General features: G+C 39.9%; 1 protein-coding gene across 5 annotated transcripts in view; it reads left to right on the top strand.

The window, feature by feature from the left end:
• The first annotated feature begins 13,271 nt into the window (after positions 1–13,271).
• SIPA1L1 (signal induced proliferation associated 1 like 1) overlaps positions 13,272–23,469 on the top strand; it is a 198,319-nt gene continuing 188,121 nt past the window's right edge. For 2 of the 5 annotated variants that reach the window (XM_059473875.1, XM_059473873.1), the window contains exon 1: positions 13,272–13,447. The gene's annotated coding sequence lies outside the window, so the exon portion shown is untranslated. The remainder of the gene's footprint in view (positions 13,448–23,469) is intronic. The other 3 variants (XM_059473874.1, XM_059473872.1, XM_059473876.1) reach the window with 2 other exon arrangements.

Here is a 23,469-nt window from a genome sequence, read left to right as displayed (position 1 = left end):
ATATTCATTGCTGCTTCCTTCCTGTATGCTGCAATGAGAGCAAGACTGGTTTGGACAAAGGGCTCCAGTTTCCTATTTCTACTCTGGTACTTGTAATGTGCTGAAATAGAGTACTCTGCAAAGTAGCCAACAGCAAGACCAGGTGTGGAGATGGTGGCAAACATAAGTAAGCAGATTTTTGTAGAAGAGCGTGGAGCTCAGATGCTACTTTTTTATCTTCATGTGATGGTGGGCTCTCAGCTGGCTGACAGCTGCATCACTTCATACTTGTGGCTGATGTTTGTAATATGTAGCACATTGCAAGAGATACTTAGGTACTTTATTTGTTGGTGAAATACATGACACAGCGGAAAATTTTAAAGATGGTCCATATAAATATCTAATGAGGGATTTTCAGTCACAGTAGTTGCGACAATTAAACAGCAGAAGGAATGAAATGCTATCTGCTCTAGAGAACCTGCTGTGATAGATTTAAAGCCTCTGCTAATACATTACACAGGGACATGTTCAAGTAGTTTATAACAATCCCTTGTGGCCAATAGCACCACTCTTCAGGACTGTAATGCCCACAAGAGGCTTTCTTAAGGATGAACAGGATTTATCTGGATCCAACTTGATATCACAAAAACATCTTTTGCTTGTGGTGTAGTAGATGCCAAAGATGCCAAATGAATAATCACTGAGTAAATTTTACTGTTACTAGGTTGTAATATACAGTTCCAATTCCCTGTTTATTCAGGTTTACTACTTTGATATTCACATGTTGACATAATTTATTGTGATAACCAATCACCTACTAGACTTGCTCTTCCTTCAAAGGTGTGTTGTGTCCTATTAGGTCTTACATAATTTTCAAATCTCACTGCTCCCTTTCCTGCTTTCCCATATTGATTTAAACCATTCTATCAGCTGCACATTATGCACATGACCCCTTGTAAACACTGAACTGCCCCTTTTAAGGCACTCTCAGTATGTCACTTACTCCCCCTTTTCAGGCCATCAGAGACACAAAGGCATTTTTCTTTAAGTGACAATCAGGCCCCATGGTCCAAGTGTGAAGTCGTCTTGGCTGTTGCTGTGTGTTTTAGGAGTATGATAACAGAAATAACATTACCAAAATGAGCACATTTTGGCTCATCTAGTGACACACCAGCAGTACTTTGGGTTGCCATGCAAAAAAAAAAAAAAAAAAAAAAAAAAACAAACTAAAACCCAAAAAAAACAGCGGAAAAGCAGGATGTTGGGAAGACAGAATTTCAGAGTAGTGGGAAGCCAGGCTCATCAGGGAAGACAAGTGATTTAACATGACCCTTCACGGTAAGTGCCTGCAGCTAGCTGATTGCTAAAGCAGCATTGAGGGGATCTGTTGAGGAGATTAAACAATCAACCAGGCCAGCTAGCAAAAAGGATGCTGTGATGGCAATAGTTGCAGTTTCCATTGGAAAGGAGGCTGATTCCCACCAGTAGTGTTCTTAGACTTTTGAAGATCACTTAGAGTAAGCATTACTTGGTTTAGTATGCATTTCTCAGTTTATCTTGTTTGTAAGCTTTTTTAGCTTGCTTTCTGTTTGTCTGCCCTTAGAGGGTTGTATCAATTGTTGCTCCTTCACTTGCCTCTATCAGCAATCCCTAAGCCTTTCCATTTCAGGTGCACTCAGTGACTTGAGCCCTAAGCATGTCAATTGTAGGACAAATACTAAGTGTCGTAGGGCTACTCATGTGTAAAGTTAAGCCTGTGTCTGTTCTCTGGGGAAAGAGATGGGAGGGGACATCCTGTCATGAGAACCCATATTTGATCAGCCAACAGAGATAGCTACAGAGTAGTTCTGGTAGCATTCCTAAAATCAAATAACTAACCAAAACTGACTTTTGAGGTTGCTGTGCAGAATGCTATCTGCACAAGGCCAATCTATAAAAATATAGTAAATGACAATATATGATGTTTTAAAATACTATTTTTCAAACCACCAGCCATAAAAGATCATGATAGTCATAAAGAATAGCAGATGGGAGAGAGTTTTGTTCTTTCCTGGTCCCAGACTTTGATTTTGGAGTGACTGGCAAACACTAAACTATAAAGGGTTGCATGCAGCGTACATGAAATACTTAGAAGGTGTCAAGATTGATTTCTGTGTAGGTTCATCAGCAAGGTTACTTGTGTTACAGAGCTTTACCATGTCACCTAGAAATCCTTCTATTGCCAATAGGAAATTACTCCATAAATAGTAAAGGTGTGCCAAAACCCATAAAGCACTGTACAAACCTGGTGCCGTTCCTGCCAGGGCTCAGTTGAGTAGTGACTCTCGCTGATCTGAGCTGTGATGTGCATTAAGCTGTGACAGTATGTGCATATTGACACAAACAGGGCCTAGATCAATACAGCCACTTGCAAAATGAAGAGAATACATCGATATGGAACTAATATTAGGCAATGTAAGAGAGGAAATTTGAGCCAAAGACTTTAGTGAAAATACTGAAGACAGTCAGAAGTGTTATGGGAAGTTTAATATCCACACACAACACAGCTGTGCAGGGCTTAAGCTGTCATCTGGAAGATAACACCAGGAATATTTTACTCTATGTACTTGCATTAATTGCAGGTTTACAGTTTTAGAAGGGCATTAGGGACTTTTTGAAAAACAGAGAAAAAAGAATTTTTCATCATATCTTACTTTTAACCAAATGTGTTTATCTGATGTTAGAGCAGGAATCTGATTTCTATTAAACCAGCATAAATCTCAAAACCTCCCATCACTTTAATTTTATGTTGGTGATGGATTTCACTGAACAGCTTTTGTCTCCCCATTTCTTAGAAGCAATAAAGATAACAAAAAAATGCTGAAGGATTTACAGCAGGAAAAACCTGCAAAATTATTGCCTGTACATTTTCAGTTATAATAATCCTGTACAATCATAAAGTATTTGGTTGCTTGCAAAATTGTGTAGTGTTATTTGTTCCTTACATAATTGTCGTACTTGTTTCACCAAGGCTTAAAATTGCTAATATAAGCACATTTTCAAGCAGTGTCATAGTAGAAAAATAATTATTTTTTATGCTAGTTGTCAATAAATTGTAATTAAGAGTTCATATAGACATGAAAAAAAGAGTGGAAAGCAAATTACAAAAAGCAACAAAAAGTATTTGTACAGAAAACTCATCTCTTGTCATTCTGAAAGTCCAATCTCAGTAAAGGCCATTTAAGTATTTAGGCAAGAAGTACCAGTTGGAAAAATGCACTGCTGCATTTACACCTATTGCATTCAATTTGGAAAGTATTGCCAACAGCATCCCTTACAAGGAACTTGAGTCTGCTTGGATATAGATTTTCTAATTATTACCCCAGGGCAACTACCAGAGAGGACGGCCACATCTAGGATGTCTAGACAACTAATGCTTGCCTATTTTTACAGTACACTTCCATTTCTATTGAGCCTAGAGATCACAGGAGGGCAGAACATAAAAGTTACTAATCCATTAATGTTTCCTGTTTGTTCCGTGAGAGGGTTATGAATTGTTTCAGTGTTGAAATAGAGTGACTTCAGGGGTTATCAACAGATGTCTCAGATGAATGAGTCATAGTTGCTGTAATCTAACTAGGTTGTGTTTTGGGGTTTTTTCCAGAGACAAGAAATTAACTCCACTAAACAATATTATAGAAAACAATCACTGCAAATTTAACAGCAATATCTGCCTAGCAGGGCAAGAATGGAAGCTCTGTGTGTTCTTAATATGCAAATAAAACACACAAAACTGAAATTGTGGGGGCGGGGGAAAGGCAGGAATCATAAAACTTGCAAATACTCTGTCAAGACAGGAAGTCTTGCAATCCATGTGCCTCATAAATAGATCAGCAGACCCATCTGTGTCATTAGGTGACTTGGGGGACACTGAACTGAAAGAACATATATTATTCTGCCAAGTGACATGTGAAATCCCAGGGTTTTTTTTAATACACAAGTTTGAATTTTGTAAAAGAAGAAGTTTGTTGGAACTCAAAATACCTTTCAATTCTGAAAATATTAGGTTTTCAGGCCATCCAAAGTGAGGAGAAATGTAAAGTAAGTCTGGAGACTGTGTATGTGTGTTTGCATGTGCACAATGATGTCACTAGGATGCCTCATTAAGACCGACAGACTGACTGAGATTTTAATCTCAGGAAAGCTTTTAGAAAACTGAGGAAAAAAAACATAAGGATTTATTCACCAGAACATGGGACAGGGAATTCTACAGTTTTGACAATAGCCTGAAGTACAAGCATATCAGCTACTCTAGATCAGAACTGATAAGAATGTAATGAACTTCCAAGTTTTAATTGAGGGAAATATACATACACATGCAAAATAGTCCCAATCATTTCTGAATAGGTTTTGTACAGTATTATGTAGGGCTTTTATCTTTTCTTGAATGAAAATTGAATATTACCTTTTATTCAGTTTAAAAAACTTTTGACTCTTAAAATCTGTTGTTTTTCAGTTTTGATAATGAATAAGACTGAAGAAATGTGCATTTCTTCCCTGCTTTCACCAGAATGAAATGCACATTTTGGCTTTGGCTGGCATTCTGAGACATAGTTCATTAGTGCCTTGAAAACTGCAGAAAATTTTTTCTTAAAACAGGGTCTCCGGGTCACTTTTTTTCTTAGTTCCCTCCCGTGAATAATTGCCCAAAGTCCCATTTTACAAGCTCCTGTGTATTTTTTTCCTGGTGATTCTAATACCACTGGGATTTGGTAGTCTTAAAACATTGACAGTACCTCGGGCTCTCAAAAATCCAGCCTGGCATTCATGTTCAACAATATCTGTAGCCACATCTATCTAAAGTTTATGCAAATACACTTGGGCTTGTTCCTGTAAATAATTTTTGTGTGATTATATAAGCTAATTTAAAAACCATTAAGCACTGAATGAACATTTGTATCAACAAACTAGATTTCTGTGCTCTAAAACCACAATTTACAATAAAAAAATTATCTTATTGATTCTGCTTGTGAAACTGCTGTGAAACTTGATGAAGGATGTGTATGCAAGACTTTATATTTGACCCTTGAGAAGAAAATGTTTGTCAAGTAGCAAGAGAATCTTCCCATAGAAGATTGTTTTCAGGCCACAGGATACATTCAAAGCTTTCATGATTTAACAGAGTAACTCTAGGTAAGGCCAGACCTTTCTATTTTCTACCTTAGCAGCAAAAATAAATCCATATTGGTGCACTCATATTACTGAAGGGTAATGCATCATACTCACATCCTCATTGATTTACTTTAAATAACTTCTGAGTTTCTGCAAGTATACTGGCTATAGGTGTAGGTTGATACAGGTACCATTACAACATAACTAGTTAATAAAAAGCTTGCAACATGTATTTGTAACATTTATGACTGGCTGAAGAGTCATGGTAAAGAAATTCTATGGCACAAGACAAGAGTGCAATTTGCCCTCTTTCATGTATTTAATATGAAATACATGCTGCAAAAATATAAGGAAAAAATGACTGTCCATATACCTGGTACTTTTGCTTTCCAGATCCCTGCAGTCATCTTTTAAAGACCACTTCAGTTTCCTACTTGTTCTTAAGCTGAATTCCAGTTGCAGTTGTAAGTTGAATGGCAGTTGCAGTTCTAATATCCTCCTGTTTCAGTGCAGGATTTTTGACAAAATATCTGGAAGATGACTTCAAAGAAGCTGAAACCTGATATACACACAGCAACAGAAGAGGAAGGCAAACACTGAGGTTTGGATGGCACAAAGTGGTCTTATGAGATCTTAATTTATCAGTTGCTTCTAAGTAGTCTTCTGAATCCCACATCAAGGTTTTCAGACCCTGTGGAAATAGAACCTACACATAAAATGGTGGTGGCTGGAGCAATCCCACTCTTTGTGGAAACCCTATGGAATGGATACCAGAGGAGAGGAAATTCTGATTTCTACACCTCTCTCTCTCACCCAAATCTTTCTTTTGAGCAGAGTGGATACAAGATGAGAAGGACTATTCCCAGCAGAAAGGTAGAATTCTAACCTGAGATCTACAAAAAAATCTGTTCACCCATAGAGATCGAGGAACTGAGTGACCAAACCAGAAGTCTAGCTACTCAGCATAACTTGCTTCATTGAATTGATGTACTCTGTAAGTATAAATATACTTTTATAATAAGTATAGTAACTATAGGTGGCTCAGTTCTTTCAAAATAGCGTGGAAAAAATTTTCATGTTTTAGCCATGCTCCAGAATATTTTTGTCAGTTTTTGGACTTCAAAAATAACAAAGTGTTTTCTCCCCTCTTCCTCCTGCTATATGAAATCCTCAGACAAACAACAGAGTGACTAACACCCTTTGCTATGGAAAGAATGAAACTGAGTATTTAGAGAGTTGCCAAACGCAGAATAAACAGATACAAAAATTTCCCTCTCTATCTAATATGGTGATCTCAGTTGGGAGTTTCAACATCAGTCCTGAAATCCTGAGATAGAACAGTCTTCTAAACAAATAATACCTCTTTGAATGTCATTTTAGAAGAAGCAACTTACTCTGTTGCAAAGTGGAAGCTGCTGATACCACAATATTATCCTGTTGTGGTAACAGTATAATCTCTTTTCATGCAATGGAACTGTTTCTTCCTCAGTAATTTAAGCCATGGAACCCTGTGACTGCAATTTATGATTCTAAGACAGTTCTCGGAATATTTCCCAGCACTCTCAGTGATTGGCAGCTCTGTAAAAAGCGATAGCTTGCCCAACTATCCATCAAACAAATGAGTGGTAAGTCATTTGGAATTTCTCCCAATGCTATTCAGTTTTCAGTTGAATTTAATTCTGTTGTGTAGGAGAGGTTCCCCAAAGGTTAATAACTGTGTCATTCTATATTTTGCTCAGAAAACTGAGAGCAAGAAAACCATATTTCAGACTAATTGTGTATAAAATACTTTTAAAAATAGTCACCTTGAATTATGGAAACACAAAAATGAAATGTATCTGAGGGCTTTTTATTTTATATTTTCTTCAGAATGAATCATTCAAGTTTGTTTAAGAATGCTGCTCAAACTTTCTAGAAATTTCTAAGGATACTGGGTTTTGTTTTCCTCCCCTTTTAAATGAATCTACTGTTAACCTCAAAGATAAGACTAGGAGATACCTCCATTCCTTAGTATGACCAGCCCAGAACCCTTTGCTGGAGAGAAATGCTTGCTACAAGTAGAAATGAGAGGGCATTCCTTCATTTTAATATGTTGCCAACAGAAGGGGTGCTGCTTTATTCTGTGTGGACTAAACTTTCCTTGAATACAGAGCACTTGGGTTATGTTTCTCTCTGGTCCATATCAATCTCCAGCTACATGTTCTACTTCCCAGGCACAAGCTATAAGCATGCTGCTGTGAGCTATTGTTGGTGGGAATGCTCTCCATGACTACTGCTGAAATTTTGCTATTTCCCAGAAAGGAAAGGAAGGATTTCTGGTGCCAGAGCATAAAAGTCAGTACTGAGACACTTTGGACCTTACATGAACATCATCCAGGTTGTGTTCTTAAAAAAAAAAAAAAGAAACAAACCCCGGGGCAAGAATCAAGCTACATTTCCTCCTTCCAGCTCACTTGTCTTAAATATTACACTCTTAAATATTACATTTGCAGAATAAAATGGACCTCCTTCTCTACAAAGTGCTCAGAAAAACTATGAAGAGATCCAATTTATATACTACATTTTAACTCAGTGAGCTCCATCAGTGAAGAACAGTCCCATAGTCCCAAAGAGAAGCAAGACTCAAGGGAAACAAGAGTCAAAAAAGAGAGTTCAGTAGTCTCAAGGTAAAAGGGCAGCTGAACTGAAATTGTGTCCTTTCCACTACCACCACCCTCTTTTGCAGTCTGGCCTTTTCTGAGGTTCAAAAAATGCTTCTATCCAGAGCAAGCTGCTGCTGCCACTGAGTGAAGGAATCCTACCTGCCTGCCCTCTTGGCTGTTTGTTTCTCTTCCTGTATTTTGCCCTATCTTGTATCAAACATTTATGAGGCCACAGTCTGAACTGGATCAGGAAAGTGATCTGTCTGAACACTAGTGGTTATTTTTCCTGCTGGGTTAGTTTCTAGCTGGAGCAGGTCTCTGAGTTAGTTTGCCAGAGTCACATGAACATCTGTGTAAGCAGAAAGGTTGGGGCAGCACAGGGGCAGGAACAGGCAATCAAGAGGAAGAAGGAGCAGAGTGTGGACTAGACAGATCTACTTCCATTAGCAGTGCCTGTGTATGCCATCTTGTGTTGCTTGAGCCTTACTCCAGGGAGCTTGGGGCTTGATTTGCAGCAGTATTCACAATTACAAGTGAATTCTTGGGGAGATGTGCTTCTGGAAAAGAAGAGCTATCCCTTCCTAACCACATCGGAAAGCCAGGTGGTAGCTATTTGATCTTTGAAATGGAGATGACAATATCACCTTACAGGAAAGGGCTAAAAATGCATTTGTTGCTCTTTGTGAAACACTCTGTTCTGATGAACACTCCAGATCAACCTAGCTGGCAACACATCCACCTGTCTTCAGGGCTAGAGAACAACACTTTGCAGAAAGGAAGGCAGGGAGCTGTGTTCTGATTTTCCAGGCTTCAGAGAAACTGGGGAGAAAGTTATACAATCATGCAATTGCAATTCATATTATGGAGTGGCTGTGCCAGAGAAATTTGAAATAAAGGTATATGCAGATGGTATCTGGGATTTATTACTTTTGCGTATTTGAATTTTCATCCCTAATCTTTTAATGCATGGGAAGGGAGTTTTTTTAATAAATAAAGCAGAGAAATTCTGCTTATGTTGTTTTAAAGTACTTGAATGGTATGATTTAATGGCTGACACTGTATCACATCACTTGCAAATTTGAAACAAAGAACCCTCTCTCCAGAAACTTCCCTTTTGTTTTACCTTCCTGTCAGGCAAGGAAAATTTCTAATTTTCCTTCTCTTTCCTTGCACTTTCTCCTAAGCCTGTAGTACTGTGACTACTTGACACATTATGCTGACTTACTGTACATTGGTCTAACTGGCCATGTTCTTGCTCCAGGTACTAAATTAAAACCAAACGGTAACATCAAAATAATATTTTTAAGTATTCTGATGTGCATCCAAATAAAATGCAGGGTTTTTTTTACAAAAAAAAACCCCTTCAGACAAGATTATTAAGTGTGCCTTTATTATTGAAAAGCTCTCTTGATTCATAAAGTTAATGGCTATGTCATACCTCTGTAAATGCAGACTTGAGACATGCTCTGAATGTGTGTTTTGCAATTCTTTTCTGAGGAATTTACAGCTGTCTAGGTCCTAAGTGGCTCCCATTAGTACAGTTTGTGGGCTTTTTTCTCTATTCCAGTGGTTTGGCAGACCATAGAAATGCATAAGAATAAAGCAGATCCTTGCAAATTGTGAGAAAGAGGCTGCTGACTGCAAAGCAGGACAGACAGGCTTGGCAGGAGGAAGCAGCAATGTGGTTGGGTGCCTCTGTGAGCCCACAGCTGAGAGGTCACAATTCTGGCCTGGCAGACTTGACACTGATCATTTCATTTTGTGCTTCCTACTTGACAATCCCTTCACACCAGCCTTCAGGCTCACCTGCACTCTTTGTTCCATGTGCTGCTTGGTTGCAAATGCTCCTGCATGCTTTATTTTCAAATCCTTTTTGAGGAAACTCCTTCAATATTTCTACAATGCTAAATTTACCAAAGTGTGAAACATTTCCTTGTATTTATAAAAAAATACATTTTTCCCACTTCTAGCTAATGTGTATTTCTCACATTGACTTTTAATGGCTTCAAATACTTTTATGCCCTATTGGTAATTACCCATGCCAATTAAATGGAACAGATTTACTTCAGGATGAATTCTTATAAGCTGCAGAGAGCATTGCTTTAAAATGCCTCTGAAGTCCCTTAGAGAGTTCAAATGACTGTGTGAGTTACCTAGAATTATAATTGGTGAAGTCAGGGAGTGTTTATATCTACTTGATTGAAAAAAAGAGAAAAAGCCACAGAAGTTATATATTCACAAGATCCTGCCTTTCCTGCAAACATTGGCTAAAGAAGTTGCCTCTTGTCCCTGTCCCCAGTGCCCCAAAGCACAACTGGCCCTTTCTTGTGGCAGTATAAGTGTTTGTGTGCTCTAAACTGGATCACTGAAATAATCCATATGAAAGATTGTTCTCTAATTCCCAGGGCAATAATGCTAGAAAACACTCCAAGAACCTAAAGCCTTCCCCACATATAGAGACTTCCTGAGAGTATGAATATCCTGGAATGCACTGATCTTGGGCTCTGTCAAATCATCTCTATGTGAATTGCTTCATCTATTTTCCTGGGGAGCTCTATATCCAAATTGTATCACTTCTTGGAAGGGTGTGCTGGATACAAACTTCCACATGTTCATTGTTCATCAGTGAATAAATTACACACTCAGTTTCAGGGTGGTTCAGGTTCTTAGTCAGATTTTCCCTGTGCTTCCAACAGCTCCAGCCAGCTGTACTCAGAAATAGTCCTACTATTTACACTTTCATAAAGCTATCAATTAATTTATGCTGACCTTGCTCTTCTGAGGTAAATAATGTATCCTTTTCCCTTTTTGTTTAAAGGACAATACTAAACCAGAAATTAGGTGTCTTGCCTATGGTAACACATCAAGTTAGTGGCAGAAAAAGGATTGGCATTCAAAAATCATTGGAGTTTTTGAGGCTTGTCTCTACACAGGGAAATCAGCTGTGCATCCTTCATTCTGTAGCAGCTAGTCAAGCAGAAACTGGTGTGTGACTGCTCTATAAAAGAGAAGAGAGTCCTTTTGTTCTGGAATTAGATGTGCATTATTGAGGCAAGATAATTATTTTGGAGTGAACCCCCTGTTATCCTTCCTATTTTAGATCAGCTCTTCTGATGACTTTCTTACATAGGCCAGGGGTAAACTCTAAATTCTCCTTCTCTCTCTGCCTCGAGCCTAATTAATAACTGCTTATTATAAAGACACAGCAAAGTTTGTACTTCCACAAAAAGAACATAAATGAGTTCTGGATATTCTGACACCTGTGAGAACACATATTGCTCTTAAGTGCTGCTGGCCCCTAATCACAGCTCTGGATGGGGAGAGTCATGCAAGAGAGAGAGTGTGATGAGAACAGCATCTCAGAGCAGCAGCCCTCACACTGGACCCCTGCAGAAGCAGATGTCAGCCTCTCAGGCCTGGGTTCAGGGAGAAACCACATGGGCCAAGAGCAGGAGCCAGCTCCTGGCTGGACTGCAGGCAAGGGTGTGTGCAGATAGCACACAGGCTGGGCTGGGGCTGCGTCAGAGCCTCTCCCTCCCCGTGCGCCCCTTCTGAATGTCTTCCTCATCTGAAGATCTGACACAGCAGCAGGCTGTGAAGGAAGATCATACAAACCATTTGAGAATGTGCTAGCCTCATTAACCTCATTAAAGAACTTGCAAGCCAGAGCCTCACTATCTAAATTCCTCTGATGAATGCAAATTCAGTAACTGCACACCACAATTCCTAATGCTGCAGTCACATCCAGTGCTGTTGTGTGTATGAACCTCAGGCCTGTAAGCCTCTTTGGACTCTCCTTTATAGGACTGGGCCTCTAGCTGCCAATAAAAAAGTTTTCATTTAAGTGAAAATCAAAAAACCCCATATTCTTTTAAAAGTAAAAACATCACTTCAGGTGGGTGACATAAGATAAATATATTTAAATATTGAAAATGTTCCTGTTTTTTTCCCTAGCTTGTCAATTCTACTTTTTCTTCCATGCCAGAGCAGCACTGGGATCAGTTCTTTGTTCATCCATAATGCTGTTTCTTCTCAGGAAGATGAGATTAGGATTGTTTTTTCTGACCCCATAACACATGCAGGAGTCACGACTTCAAGTTGAGAACGTGTGAAAGAGTGATTGCTCTCTAGAAATCCAGATATCTTTACAGTACCAAACACTGTGATATTTAAACATCAGTCCTGAAGATCTGTTAGGAGCCCCTTCAGAAGGCATCAAGCCACATGGATCCATATGTAAGTTTTGTTGGTCTTTCAGGACATTCCTGGAAAGTGAATGGGGTGTGAGGCGAGCATCTCTGTGCCAGAGCAGCTGCTCACCACAGCTCAGTTGCTTTAGCTATCACCATGCTACACACTGCTGGAACGTCGCCAGTCCAAATCACAGTGTCCTAATTTCATGGAAAGCTTCACTTAAAGTGGTTTAACTGAGATTGTTACTGTCCTTGGCTAGGCAGAACATTAACAACCATTAGCAGAGTATCCAGAATGTGTTACCTGCAGCTTGTTTTCATAATTCTCGCCATTTGAAAACAGGGCAGCATTCCTGTAGAACAAGGGCTGATGTTTACATATGCTATTTTTCAGATGTGCCTTCCCACATTTTTAATTTGTTATCTGTGATGGATATCTTAGGGAGAATCCATTTTAATTTGAGTGGTAGCAAAAGAGCTCGGGATATACTATCCGTACGGTACCGGTAGGTTTTGACCTTGTGTTAGCAACTATAGTGACCTTCTCCCTATAGGTCTCCAGGAGGCTGGGAAGTGATGTAAATATCAAAATGGTAAGAAGTCAATCAAAATGCAGGGAGCTCGGCGCGGGCCCGAGCCGCCCGCTGGGCCCGGCGCTTGGCTGTTGCCATGGGAACGCCGCCGGAGCGCGGGCGGGCTGCGGGCGGCCCCTCTCGCGAGAGCGGCGGCGGGCGGAGCGCGGCGGGGCGGGCGCGGGGTGAGCTCATCCCGGGCTGCGCGGGCGGGGAGCGCCGCGCTCAGCCCAGCCCAGCGAGCGCAGCGGAGCCGCCGGCAGCCGCAGCAGCAACTTTGTTGGGTGAGTTGCGAGCGGGAGCGCCGAGCCGAGGCGGGCTGCGCGCCGCGCCCCCTCCTTCCCGCCGCGGAGCCTGCCGTGGGGAGCCGCCGTGCCGCTGGCCGGAGGGGTGTGCGGTGGGTGGGTGCGCGTGCGGGGGAAGGGTAGCGGCCCCCAGCCCCGGGGTTGCGCGGCCCCCTGCCCGACAGGGTTAACGGGGGCGAGGGCAGCGGGCTCCGGGTGAAAGTGGCCTTCTGAGCTGGCGCCCGCCGCAGCGCCCAGAGCCGGGCGGGGGGCGCTTGCCCCGAGCGCCCCCGGGGCGGTGTGAGCCCGCCGTGCCGGCAGCTCCGGGGCGGGTCGGCGGTGGTCCCCCTGCAGCGAGCCGTGCCGGGTGCTAGGTTCCGGATTTGTGTTTTTTTATTCCGCAGGAAAGGCAGCCCCGAGCGGGAGCGGCGCGGCCGGAGGCGGCGGTGAGCGGCGGCGGCCCGGCCCGCTGCGCTCCGAGGCGGCGGCTCCCGCGCTGCCCGTCCGTGCGGAGGCGGCCGCGCCGAGGGCGCCCTGCGGCGGGGGACGCGCTCCCCCGCGGCCCCGAGCGGCACACGCCGCTCGCCCCCACGGCTCGCTAGATAACTCGCCTCTTGTTCGCCCCCGTAAGTTGCGCTTAAACCTCTTTTATTTTTTTTTTCCCCTTCTTTACTTTTTATAGCCAGCGAGGGTGTAGTGGGACCGGTTTTGTTCCGAGCCGGTGCTGAGACCGCAGTAATGATAACAATTAGGTGATGTGGGGGCAGTGCCAGTGGGGATGTTCTGAATGCTCTGCTCACGAGGAGGCGGGGTGGAGGAACAAAATGTTTGCGGATGGTTGATTTCTTCACTGGGAGCCTGGAAAAGTGGGAAAACAGGGAATGCCTTAAACTGGATCTTAAGGGGAAGGAGGTGGAGAAGCAAGGAAAGGTAGATGCGAAGGTGAACGATTACCTTTCTAAGTCGAGTTTGTTTGCACGTTCCCTCTTTTATATTGCATGAAGTCCTGATGTTAACGTTCTTATGCTATATTTAAAAATAACTGTGTTGTTTGTACTGGATATCTGTGATGCAGCTTCAGCTCATGTAATGAGGAATGCACTCATTCATGTCTGGTAAAGCAGCGACACAAAATGGGAATAGCTCAACTTAATGAAGATCTCCTTGTATAACCTTGGCCACAACATCTCTATGTTTTAGTTTGAGGAGGCACGTTTTAACCTATAGAATAAAACAGCGGCATTTTTTTGGATAATATTGCTTTCCAAATCGTGTTTCAAAAATTTTACCTGCAAAATCGATTTAAAAAATTTGAGTGATGCTGCTTTAATGAACCCGTTACTGCATGCTGAATGAAGTGCATCTGTGAGCACGGAGCCCTAGTTGATAATACAATGCAAATTTGTCTTCGGAGTAAAGGTGTCGGGTTTCATTAGGTTCCAGATCTGTATGGATGAAGGAAGATGGGTGTTTTCTTTAGAAAGCAGCCCTTTCATGATGGGATTTTGATTGATTGTTTTTATTTATTTTTCAAACTATGGGAATGAAGCGCTTGTTTCCTTTCAATTAAGGCATGAACCAGTTTTGTAAAAGGGAAGAGAGGTTTTGCTGCAAGTACTAACTGGGTAGCAAGTATAGGTGTTCTCTCAGGTGGAGAGTTTGGTTCTTATTTATTTGGAATGCATTGCTGGGCTAGACTCCATTCCCTTTCAGCTGAAGTGGTGGGAGAGATGTGAAAGTATTAAGGTAGAAGTTTGTGGCAATTGTAATCGCAGAGATCTCTTAAGTTGTGTTTCAATGTCAAGGCTTTTATGCCTTAGGCCATCAGATGCCATACCAGTTATTAATGTAGAAACAGTGTGGGAACTTAACAATAATTTTTTCTTAATTTCAAAAAAAACCAACCCCATAGGTTCTATTTAGGTAAAGCTAAAAAGAGAATTTTCTTGGCTGAATGTTTTGTGTGTGTGCTGTGTCTCATTTTGCTGATAGGAAGCTAGGGACAGAAGATTTTTTTTGCCATTTAAAGTGTTTATTTATGGCCAGTTGATTAAAGGATGTGCACTTAGTTGCTCAACATTGCATTAAGAAGGTTTTACTGATGCTAATAAAATGCTTAGTTTCATCACTGCTGTTTGGGATAGGTGTACTTAGCTCTCAGTTGTGGTTCATAAAACCTCTTAGATCATGAAGTCAGAAGCAAAATGGGATGTCAGCTCTGACTATTGTAGGGCTGCAAAAATTTGCTTGATGAAAAAGGCTAGCAGGTGTAGAGGCAGGCACTGACACAGACCTGTGAAAGGGTGGAGCTGCAGCCAGGAGTGAAGACTTAGTGTGAGGACATGCAATTAATGATCTATTTTTTATATAATAAAAGGTTTTGTTGTTGTGCATCATTGGCTCTAGGCTTGAAGAGCTTTTTTTTCTCCCACCTTCTCATGTTTATCTGAAATGTTATTTTAAGGTTTGGTGTTAACTTTTGGGTAGCTGTTGTTTTAAAAACTGTGTTCAAATGTGGCCTCTTCTCCCTTCTGCAGCTTTTCAAGGAGTGCTTTTTTTTCCATCATGCTTATAGCATTCTGCTGGCACTTTGAGATAATTTTGTTCTTGTGTAGCTCTTATTGTCTTCTCAGCTTTGTAAATCTGTCTCAAATAGATCCTTTAAAATGTTGATTTCAGAACTATTAGTTTTGCTACTATGGAGGCATTTTTTTATTTCTAAGGTAGGAGAACAAAACTTAAAAACAGATTATTCCAACTGGTTATTTTAAACTTCAGTAGGATCATGAGGATCATTTTAGAAATACGTAGGGAAAATGTGAGGTAGGCTAGTAAGACAATGGGTTGAGGCCCAGCTGAATTTCTTTTCTATTCCTCTGTTTTGTCCTATAGCATGTCTATTGTAGAGAAGAAAAAGGAACAGTTTTCTCCATATCAGTAGTTTAATCCCTTCAGCAAGAGGTTTGCTGCAAGCTATTGAGTTCTTACTGCGACTGGTTAGAAATCCAGGATGCCCTACTGGGGTAAGGAAGCAGAGCTTCTGCCTTCATCAAAATTTCAGTCACACAAGTTGGTTTCCCTAATGCTGATGTGTTCAGAGGTTGAAATTTATTCTCATTGACCCTGAGTGTTGGTTGTTTGGCAAAGAATTTTGATCTGTTGTTTCCGTGGCTTTCTTGGCTTCAGGCAGATTCCTGTTATTTCTTCCCAGCTCCTTAATTTAAATATTTAAAAAGTCAATAAGACATTATTTAGTTATCTTATTTTTTTATATATTTCCTCTGTTTACTTCTTTATCTGTATTTTAGATTTTTGATATATTCATTTATTCTGAAAGCCACTTCTTTAACTTGTTAGTAAGTTATGACAGGAGTGCAGCAATAGTAAGTGCAGTTATTTTTTTATCAGTGTAAATACATAATTTTAAGAACTGTTAGGTGAGGGTTTTGTTGATTTTGCATGGAAAATTAATCATATGTTCAGTATCTTTCTGTGAGTGAAAAAAGTTAAAAAGTTACATTGTTCTGTTTTTTATGTTTCCAGGGAGATTTGACTTCAGTGACTTGATTTCAAGTATATCTCTCCTAAATTGCAGCTTTTAAATAATCATAAGCTTCATATTTCACAAGAGTTCAGTGTAGTATTTGAATGAGGACTCTCAAGCTGGAGGTTTATAGAGTGGGATTTGATGGCTCTATGAGACTTGAGATATTCTCTCATGAAAGGCAATCAGTGTTTTTGGGGGGTGCAGCATTACCAGCAAGGATGAACTTAAGGCTCGATTGTAAACCTACAAATTATGGTCATTAGTGAGGCTGAATGACAATAATTTTTTATTTTAAATTCTTATGCAGCTGGCAGCCCAAGACTAACACAGTCTGTAGCAGTTTTGGTGTTAGTTTTGATAGTTGTTTTGCACTGTGAACTTTGGGAAACCCGTTAGGAGTTGCAGAGACTGTAACTGTGTTTTTGAATATGAATCAGCAGATAAAATGGTTTTAGATGTCTGTTTTGTGCATATGTAAAGCTAAATTCTGTCATTGTCTCAGTCTCTTTAATTTTGGATTCTGTGGCACAGTTTACTGAGTGAGTTATTTGATTTAGAGTCTGTCACATGTCTTTTATGTTAAGTGAGGCTGAGCATTTACATGTCTTTGTTGTCTTTATGGAAGCATGTTTTAAAGAGCACTTCTTTTGAATGCAGAGACAGAACACTTCATAATCTTGGTAGCTGTTGAATTGTATGATTGCTAACCAAGTATTTGTCATGGTTCTTTCAAGGGTCTGAGTCTGTAAGTGGAGTGGATTCCTGCAAAGCTCCTGCTGGATGCTGCAGTGCAGTAGTCATAGCTCTTGTTCCCTGCACAGTGGATGGATGTCTCAAGACATCCATCTTTCCAAGAGAAATCAAGTTCCTGAAAATGCATGGCTGTGTAGAAAACTTTTCTGAAAATGTATCCTAGAGAAGGAGGAGATGTTACTGGCGCTAGTGGTTCTTGCCTAGGCCTGAGAGGCACTTTGAATTTTTAGTTGATGTTTTAATATTCTTTTACTTCTGGTTTTAGACTCTGTAGAATGGGAAGAATGCTTTCTTGAGGTGGATTGCAGAGATTAGTGGAATGATTTTTGATGACCAAGTTTTATTTTATAAGTTTTCAAAACTTGGAGAAGCTACTGGCATGTATTATATAGTTGGTTTAAAGTTGGATTGTTCTTCATTAATCCCTATGGTTTACCTTCAGTGCTCAAATAGCTTTGGAGGTGTTTAAATTTTGTGTTTTTTATTTACCTTTTGAGGTCACAGGATTTGTACCTCAAAATACTCACATAAACCTCAGAGACTGGTTTTTACTTTATTAATGCAGCTGTGAGATGTTAACTTTGAACTTGTGCTTTAACATGGACTCTTCATTTAGTGAAAGCTTCTTGAGTTAACCCTAAAACAATCGTGTTTTCCCTAACTTGTGATGTTATAGTGGATTAAAAAATCTCAACTAGCCAAAATCATTGGGGAACAAGTTCTTCTTCCAGGCTGGTAGAAGGTATGGATCAGAAGTTGAATATAACTTGGAGAAAAGTTGCCTGTTAGATCTGCCTGTGAGACTTATTTATGTTTAATGTGCTTGCCTGGATTATTTTATGGATTTTAATATTTGCTTTTCTGGGTGGAGGAAATACCTAAGCATCTTCCTTTGCTGTGTGTAGCCTGCTTTGCTGTCTTCTCTGTGCAGTGGATAGAGAGGTTCCAGGAGGTGCCAAGGGCTGCTTTTGTAGCATGGCTCTGTTCTCAGAGTTTCTCGAGTCATGATGCATTTTACAGCACTAAATCAATTGTCTTTTGATTTTTGAATAAATAATGACAGGCTTATTGTATGCTGATGTGAAATGGGATTAATACAGACCTTTTTTTAAGAGTGTCAGATAATATCTGTAAAATGACTGCTGTGGTGGCAGAGCTTTCTGTATGCCAGTTGTTCACATCAGCAGCTTTGGTTCATATCTTGGGTTTTCGTGTTGGCGGTCCTACGGACAGCTCTTTCTGACGACTAACAGACACTTTTAATACATGTATTTGTATATTTGACCAAAGGTTACTGTTGTGGTTTAACCCCAGCCAGCAACTAAGCACCACAGCTTAGCCCCAAGAAAATTTTTACATTGTTCTTAGAACTTTTTCAAATGGTTGCAGTTTTGTTTTTATAAGGTACTAGTCTTACTTGCTGACTCAAAATGAATTCACACTGTCGCTGGAAGTATTTTGTGCAGATCTGTGTTGATTGGTGTTTATGGGAGAGATTATTTCCTGGTTTGAAACATTTTTTTTCCCTTTCTTTCTGTTTAAAAGAGTACTTTAATTTGATTTCAAAATTACTGTTTTATATACATGGTTTTGTCACTTGGTCTTACTATAGCGCATAATTTGGCACAGTAGACATGGGGCTCTGGCTGAAGATGGGGACCTATAGTCTCCCAGATCAAAACTTTTTGCATTTGGCCAATTTTACTTCAGACAGAATTTGGTCTGGTCTCCTGAATTGGATGTTGCCTACACAGATGTGGTTTGTTGGCTTGGACCTCTGTGACCATTAAGGGTTGGGTCACATTTGGTGAACTTCTGGGCAGGGATTTTTAGCTTAGTTTCCTCCAGGAGAGTTCTGGTTTATGGATGTCAGAAAACCTATAAAAATTAAAATAAATCCTTCTGAGGGTGACAAAGCATTTAACAGACCACCCCAGAGTGACTGGTGAATGTCCATCATTGGAGACTTTTAAAGCTTGACAGACAAAGCCATGAGCCCCTGGAAGCACTGTGGCAGCCAGCCCTGCGCCGGTGGAGGTTGGACTCCTGGGTTAAACTCTGCTGGCTGCTAGCTGATGCTGGCTGCAGGGCTCCTCAGAGGGCACTGCTGGTGGAAGTGCTATTGTAGGTACAGCTCAAAAAAAAAAAAAAAGCTTGCTATAAGGATGGTTTTCCTTTTTTGAAGTAATGTGAGACACTTTTCCTTTGGTGGCCAGCCCATTTTGTCTCTTGCAGGGGCAGCAGCAGCACTGCTAGTGGCTCTCAGGTTGCAAACCTGGGACAGGAAACTCCCTTTCCTTTATCTCTGGGCACGCAAGGGGGCAGTGGGTTGTGTGCAAACTTAATTATTTATTTTTCCTCAAGAGACTCATGTAAGCAGAAACATACACGTCTTGAACATTTGCCTTTTGGCAGGGCCACAGCACAAATTTGCTCTTGCTGAAGAAACTGGCAGTGATCAGATTTTAGTTTTTTCTTTTTTGCATTTCTGAAGTGTAACATAACTTTGTCTGCATGTTTAAAAATTAAAGAAGACAATGGGTGATGAAACTCAGACCGCGGGCTTAAACGTGTTAGTGCTATGTAAAAGTCATTACAGTTCTTATCTCTGAACTGTTTAAAGATCTCATTTGGTTTTTGTGCACAAGGCTTCTCTCCTCACTTTCTGAATTGCCAATTTATATTTTAAAAAATTTATAAAAGCTAAAATGTCTGATACTATTTTTGGAATATTTTTGCATGTATGAAATAGAAGACACTACTTGACCTCAACAAATAAATCCTGGAAGGCCTTCCCTCCTTCTGCTGGATGCAGTTGAAATTTCTAGGGGTATTTTTCTTTTCAAATTGTTAGGGCTGAAATAGGATTTTATGCTTGCAGTCTGTGCTAAAGAACTGCATAATTGTGCAGAAGAAAGTTATGGCACTTTCATGCCTTGAAAGTAAATATATCTTCATGAATGACGTGATACTGGCACTGATAATCTACTTTGCAAATGTATTTAACAGCTTGTTGTATGAATCAGAATAAAATAGTTCAATAGTCTGCATTGTATTGATCATACAGCAGCTGGAAGAAAGAGTGAACCACGATGCTTTCCCACAGTTTTTGCTGGAGAAAACATTTAAAAATGAGGACAAAAGAAGATAATTCTGTAAAAGCTGTTAACATAGTTTATCCTTTCTTGAATGTTTTGTTTCCCCTTGACTCTTTCCCTTCTTTTGCCTTCCTTTTGCAGTCTTTGAAGAGGGAGCTATTGACAAAAAGTCAGTTCTAGTTTTGTTTAACCTTCCTCCCCCTCCCTGACTTCTGCGTTGTCTTGCAGTGTAGTCATTGACTCGTACTCAGCATAGCTCTGGGAATTCCCAAATCTAGTACTGTTTGTTTTACTGCCATACAGAGGTGGTAGGAGATTCTTTGCTAGGATGCCTCTGTTAATATAAACAAGAGGAAAATGCTAGTATCATCTTAAAACATGCCATCCATTTCAAATTGAAAAGGCTTTTTAAAAAATTCAGATCTGTGGGTTTTTAGTGCTTGCCTGTACAGTGACATGAGTGTTTGTGGTGGTGTGGAGAACTACCTGCAACTATTTGAACTGTGATGCACTGTGGAATAGTTTGAGAACCTTAAGTTAATTTTTGCCTTATTATACAATTACCTCCATATCTAGGTAAAGCCAGAATATCTGCAGAACTTCACAGGCTTTTTTATCATGTGCTAAAATGAAATCATCAGGACTTCTTTTTTAATCCTGTACTGTTGTACTTTTATTTTTAGCTGGAAATTCAAGGTTTATTAATATGCTAGATAACATTTCAGAATAGGGACAGATTATTCTGTCTCCAGACAACAGTTTTGGGGTTGGGTGTGAACATGCAGTCATGTACTCTGTGTTCTAGATTTAATCACATGTATATGTAGTGTTGATGCAGTAAAGACTTTTGAATTTGTTGGTAATTTAAAGCACGTCTCCTGTAAAACAAAGGTGTGATAATAAGCAGTTATTAAATGTTGCGAAGAGTGCTCATTGTTGTTTTAACAGAATTTAGTCATTATCTACTGATTGCTGACATCATTAAATATATTTTTTAGTATATAGATTGGTACTTTACATACCTGAGCAACTGAATTGAGGTTTTCCATTTTTGTGTTGTTGATGTATCTTTTTGTTTGTGCAGGTTGAGTGTAATGACTTGCCTCAGACTACCAACAGCTTTATGCCTGCCAAGGGCAAGAGGGTACATATTGTGAATGTGCTTTTTAACTGAGACATAGAATGCATTGGTTCTGAAAATAGGGGTTGGGGGAAGCAGTTATTTTAATTCATTTAATTGCAATTGTGTGGAGCTGGCTATGTGAAAAATAATTATAGGAAAGGTAAACATTGCCTCTTGTAGAAGCACAGGGTGCTCAGAGACAAAAAAATGACTGAAGTACTGGGTGAGGGAATAGAGCTTAACTGTTCCTTATTTTTTGTAAACCTGCACTTTGCTTAAAAAAAAAAACAAAACACCACAAAACAATTGATAGTAGTGATCAAATATTCCCAACTATGGTGCAGTCTAACTTTAGGTGACAGCTGTCTTTGTGTTACTGAAGCATGGCCTTAAGGGACTTAGGGCTAAATAGACAGACCTCACAAATTGATACAAGTACTAAAATTAAGGAACAGTTGTAGGAATTCTTAGATAAAATCCTCATTTAATCTTCCAGTTACGAGTAATAGGAAGAAGTAATTAGATTTAACAAGAGCCAAACGTGAAGTAATTGTAGAAGATCTAGTGGACAGATGTAAAATCAAGTAATGTTTTGATCACTTACATGTTTGGAACATATTGGAAGGTAGTGTTGTGAACACCAGGGATGCTGTAGAGGATAAAAGCAATTCAGAAGCATCCAGAGTTAGCATGGGTAATGGTTTTTGGTAGAGAACAGTACTGATGAAAGCAATTTTTTGATGTGTGTTTAAATATTGTAGCTAAAACTATATGAACATGTGAATCATATAATCTGTTTCTGCCTCTCCCTTCTTCTCTCCTCTTCCTAAGTGTTATGGTTTATAAAAGAAGGGTCCAGAGATGTCTCATTTTCTAGCTTTAAAAGTGAGGGAAGAGTTAAAGATATGTTTGAAGGGAGGTGGGAGAAGAATCAGCACAACTCGATAAAAATGAAGCTTAATGCTTAAAATTCTGACTATTTTGAATTTGAATCCTGCTTTCCTCCAGAATGCTTAGCTTATTTTTCCAGGTGTTGTCAGAAAACAGAACTAAATTAATGCTTTTTTGAAACGTAGCTAGAAATTAGAACTTTATTCCTTGTAACAGAGAACTTAGATGAGGATTGTGTAGATGTTGTACCAGCTTACGTGGTTTTTCATGTTCACATTTTTACATGGGGAAAGAAGAGGACTTGTGAAATGGTGATGTCTATTTCAGTGGCATTTTACAGGTTTCAGTAAAAACTCTGCAGCAGTATGTGGGTGTCATGTGCTTGCAAGTAAAGTAATTTATTGTTAGTGTTTAATACTACTTTTGAAAATGAAGTAATGGTATATGTAGTATAATGCAAAATACCCCTAAGTAGTGGTTGGTTTCTGCATTACAGTATTTTCCTGTTGCTGATGGAGGTGCAAAGACCTCTTTGTGTTAGATGTTTAAGGTTGTTTTGCCAGGTAGAAAAATTCTTTCTGAAGGTGGTGGTGTTTTTTTGTTTTGAATCCAGTGTTAGTGCTGAGTGACTGTTCTGTTGGTTTAAAAATGTTAATAGCAGTAGATATCTTGCTTGCTGTAACCTCTCTTTGTTATCACCTTGGTACTTAGCTGAGATGCCAAAAGCTCTTGAAATACATTGCAGCTTCAAGCAGGTTAGGTGCTTAAATACTGGCACCCTGGGTTGCAAGTCAGTGTGTTTTATTATCCCTGTGCTCAAAATTTTCAGCCAGACTCAGGATGCTATTGAAGTGCCACTGCTGTTCAGTTTATAATGATGTTAATTAGTGCTGAATGTCAATAAGATGAACATATGCAGTGTTAATGAAACTACTTCTGAAATTAAGCTATTGTCATTATCTCACTGAATGGTTGTACCAAAAAGTTGCTTGACTCTGCCCCACGAGAAAGGTAATTGAGAAGGGCTTACAGGTGTAGCTGTCCCTTGGGAATGGGTCATCAGACACTGGATAGTCAGAGACTTGGCTGCAAGGGGAAGGGCTGGTTTAACAGCAATATACAACTTTGAGCATACTCTCTTATCAGGGCCTTTGCTTGTCTGGTGAACACAAGTGACTTGTCCAATCTCATGATTACATGTGAGGAAGAAGCTGTTGCTTCTGGTAAAGTTAATAT

Source organism: Ammospiza nelsoni, chromosome 6 (assembly GCF_027579445.1).
Source record: "Ammospiza nelsoni isolate bAmmNel1 chromosome 6, bAmmNel1.pri, whole genome shotgun sequence".
Lineage (NCBI taxonomy): Eukaryota > Metazoa > Chordata > Aves > Passeriformes > Passerellidae > Ammospiza > Ammospiza nelsoni.
This window is presented reverse-complemented; position numbering and strand designations above follow the sequence as displayed.